The sequence below is a fragment of the Pinus tabuliformis genome, chromosome 7 (assembly GCF_031772625.1).
Source record: "Pinus tabuliformis cultivar Carrire ecotype Pingquan chromosome 7, CPIR1, whole genome shotgun sequence".
NCBI classification, from domain to species: Eukaryota; Viridiplantae; Streptophyta; class Pinopsida; order Pinales; family Pinaceae; genus Pinus; species Pinus tabuliformis.
In genome coordinates this window covers 312,602,732-312,606,440 of record NC_142293.1, presented here as the reverse complement: position 1 = coordinate 312,606,440, position 3,709 = coordinate 312,602,732, and the positions used below count along the sequence as shown (strand labels likewise).

Here is a 3,709-nt window from a genome sequence, read left to right as displayed (position 1 = left end):
AGGGTGCAACACTAGGACTTCCTGGGAGGTCACCCATCCCATTACTACTCTAGCCCAAGCACGCTTAACTGCAGAGTTCTGATGAGATCCAATGCATTAACGCTGGTATGATCGCACCCGCAAATATCTCGCACCCTCCCCCTCTTCAAGGGAGAATGTCGAGCCACGGGGGCCATCCGTGGCCCTCGATCCAAAGTGGCACGCCGCAGGAGCTCGCCCTCTTCCCTGACTTTGGTGGCGCCTCCCACCCCGCGGGGAGCCGGCGAACCAAGGGGGAAGAGAGAGAGAGAAGAAAAAGGCGTAAGTTCTGCGACCACCGGCGACGCTGCGTGGAGCTCGCACGGCCTTTCCGTGAACGATCCACGGTTCTTCCAAAACTCGAACTCCTACAAAAGTGTGCACGATTTAAACCTCTCGCCTACTCTCCTCGTGTCATATTTTCTACAGCGATGCGAATGGTCCTAGATTCATCACCCACTACCACAATGCGTCACCTTCATTGCGTTGTAATCCCGCTCGCGACTCCCGACTAGGATGATAAATCGGAGCCACGCTCTCGAATTTCCCCTGGAGCAGCCTTAAGCACGTTGTCATTTCCCTCAGTTAGGCCCCCCCTTCCCCCTTAATGCTCGAGCGATCTCTTCATTCGCGGGGTTCCATTATAAATCAATATACAAGTAGCCCCACACCGCAAAAACGACATAAACGCGCAACACAATCCAATTTTCCGCCAAGCGCGCCTATCCGTGGAGTTCTGCATGAACGTCGGCGCGATCGCACCCGCGAGGATCACTTCCACTGGCTCCGTCGTGCCGCACAAAAAGGGGGGAGGGTGCAACACTAGGACTTCCCGGGAGGTCACCCATCCCAGTACTACTCTAGCCCAAGCGCGCTTAACTGCGGAGTTCTGATGGGATCCGGTGCATTAACGCTGGTATGATCGCACCCGCAAAGGTCTCGCCCCCTCCCCCTCTTCAAGGGACACCGCCGAGCCACGGGCCCCATCCACGGCCCTCGATCCGAAGCGGCTCGGCGCAGGAGCTCGCCCTCTTCCCCGACTTTGGTGGCGCCTCCCGCCCCGCGGGGAGCCGACGAACTGGGGGGGAAGAGAGAGAGAAGGAAAAGGCGTAAGTTCCACGACCACCGACGACGCTGCGTGGAGCTCGCGCGGCCTTTCCATGAACAATCCACGATTTTTCCAAAACTCGAACTCCTACAAAAGTGTGCATGATTTAAACCTCTTGCCTACTCTCCTCGTGTCATATTTGCTACAGCGATGCGAATGGTCCTAGATTCATCACCCACTGCCACAATGTGTCGCCTTCATTGCGCTGTAATCCCACTCGCGACTCCCGACTAGGATGATAAATCGGAGCCACGCTCTCGAATTTCCCCTGGAGTAGCCTTAAGCGTGTCACCGTTTCCCTCAGTTAGCCCCCCCCCCCCTTCCCCCTTAATGCTCGAGTGATCTCTTCATTCGCTGGGTTCCATTATAAATAAATATACAAGTAGCCCTACGCCGCAAAAATGACATAAATGCGCAACACAATCCAATTTGCCGCCAAGCGCGCCTATCCGCAGAGTTCCGCATTAACGCTGGCACGATCACGCCCGCGACGATCACTTCCATTGGCTCTGTCGAGCCGCACAAAAATGGGGGAGGGTGCAACACTAGGACTTCCTGAGAGGTCACCCATCCCAGTATTACTCTAGCCCAACAGCGCTTAACTGCGGAGTTCTGATGGGATTTGGTGCATTGACGCTAGTATGATCGCACCTGCAAAGATCTTGCCTCTCCCCCTCTTCAAGGGACACCGCCGAGCCACGGGGCCCTCGATCCGAAACGGTTCGGCGCAGGGGCTCGCCCTCTTCCCCGACTTGGCGGCGCCTCCCGCCCCGCGGGGAGCCAGCGGACGAACGGAGGAGAGAGAGAGAGAAGGAAAAGGCGTAAGTTCCGCGACCACCGGCGACGCTCCGTGGAGCGCGCGCGGCCTTTCCGTGAACGATCCGCGGTTCTTCCAAAAATCAAACTCCTACTAGGATGATAAATCAGAACCACGCTCTCGAATTTCTCCTGGAGCAACCTTAAGCGTGTCGTTATTTCCCTCAGTTAGGCCCCCCCTTCCCCCTTAATGCTCGAGTGATCTCTTCATTCGTGGGGTTCCATTATAAATCAATATACAAGTAGCCCCACGCCGTAAAAATGACATAAACGCGCAACACAATCCAATTTTCCGCCAAGCGCACCTATCCGCGGAGTTCCGCATTAATGTCGACACGATCGTGCCTGCGAGGATCACATCCACTAGCTCCATCGAGCCGCACAAAAAGGGGGGAGGGTGCAACACTAGGACTTCCCGGGAGGTCACCCATCCCAGTACTACTCTAGCCCAAGCGTGCTTAACTGCAGAGTTCTCCTCTGCGCCTTTCTCCTAACCATCGTGCAACCTAATCTCTTCACCAGACTTTTCTCCTGGCAGAGTATTTTATTGTCCTGCACTTCCTTCCAACTGCCTAGAGTACTAAATTTGTCCTGCATCCATGTAATCATCGCGCAAGGGTGGGATCACCCCTATACAACTTCAACCGAATCCCATTGATTTTTCCTGGAAATAGCTCCTCATTCAGCTTCGCGAGCTGAACTACACCTCCATCTGTAATCTCCTTGACAATGTATGGTCCCATCCAATACATCTGAAACTTTTTTGGGAGCTTAGTAAATTTGTTATCATACATTAGCACTAGATCTCCATTTTTAAAGGTGTGTTTTTAATGTGGCGATCATGCCACACCTTTTCTCTAGCCTTCTCGACATGTTGATGAAAACTTGTTAAGAAACAATCTTCTTCTAACTCAAGTATCTAAGCGAGGCTTTCTTCCATTATATCTCGATCTGCCATCTCCGGGACTGCAGCAATCCTCAAACTTGGCACCATGTATTCCAATGGCATCACCGCTTCTTGTCCATAAACCAGTTGAATTGGTGTATGTCCAGTGAATTTCTTACATGTAGTTCTATATGCCCAAAGAACAACTGGTATGTGCACATCCCAATCGCTCCTATTCACATTACAGACCTTCGTCAAAGGATTCTCCAAGATCTTATTGAAAGCTTCAACTGTTCCATTTGCTTGAGGATGGTATGGTGTGCTTTTTTGATGATACATCTGGAATTATTCTAGCAAAGCAACGATTGTTTCATTCAGGAGATGCAAACCCATGTCGCTCATCAAAATATTAAGACAGCCAAACCTATACAAAATGTACTCAAATATAAACTTCGCAGTTGTAGTTGCGCTTCAATCCTTCACGGGCTGCGGCTCAGCGCACCTGGTCAAGTATTATGTCATCGTGATGATGCAGTACACTCCTATCTTCCTTCCCGGTGTCTGAATTGGTCCCACAAAATCTATTTCCCATTTGTTGAATGCCTATAACGAGACTTGCGGGTTCAGAGGCAATTCATCCATTTGTGATAGCTTCCTAGCCCTTTGACAGACATCGCCAACCCTACAATACTACTTTGAATCTTTGTGTACAGTTGGCCATCACAACCCAACTCTTAGGATCTTCTGCACAGTGGCTCTTCCAGTATAATGTCCTCCAACAACTCCTCCATGTGCTTTAACGAGGATACTTTGTCTTTCATACTCCAGTACATACTTGCGCAGAACTTCATTTGTCCCCATTTTGTATAAGTGCCCTACAA

At 51.3% G+C, this 3,709-nt stretch overlaps 1 non-coding gene and 2 pseudogenes across 1 annotated transcript; all 3 read right to left on the bottom strand.

The window, feature by feature from the left end:
* LOC149247123 (5S ribosomal RNA) lies at positions 1-119 on the bottom strand (annotated as a pseudogene).
* A 710-nt stretch (positions 120-829) lies between these two features.
* Positions 830-948, bottom strand: LOC149247122 (5S ribosomal RNA). The gene has a single exon (XR_016267384.1). It is a non-coding gene; the product is annotated as a 5S ribosomal RNA (ribosomal RNA).
* Positions 949-1,660: 712 nt separating this feature from the next.
* On the bottom strand, positions 1,661-1,779 carry LOC149247121 (5S ribosomal RNA; annotated as a pseudogene).
* Between the last annotated feature and the right edge of the window lie 1,930 nt (positions 1,780-3,709).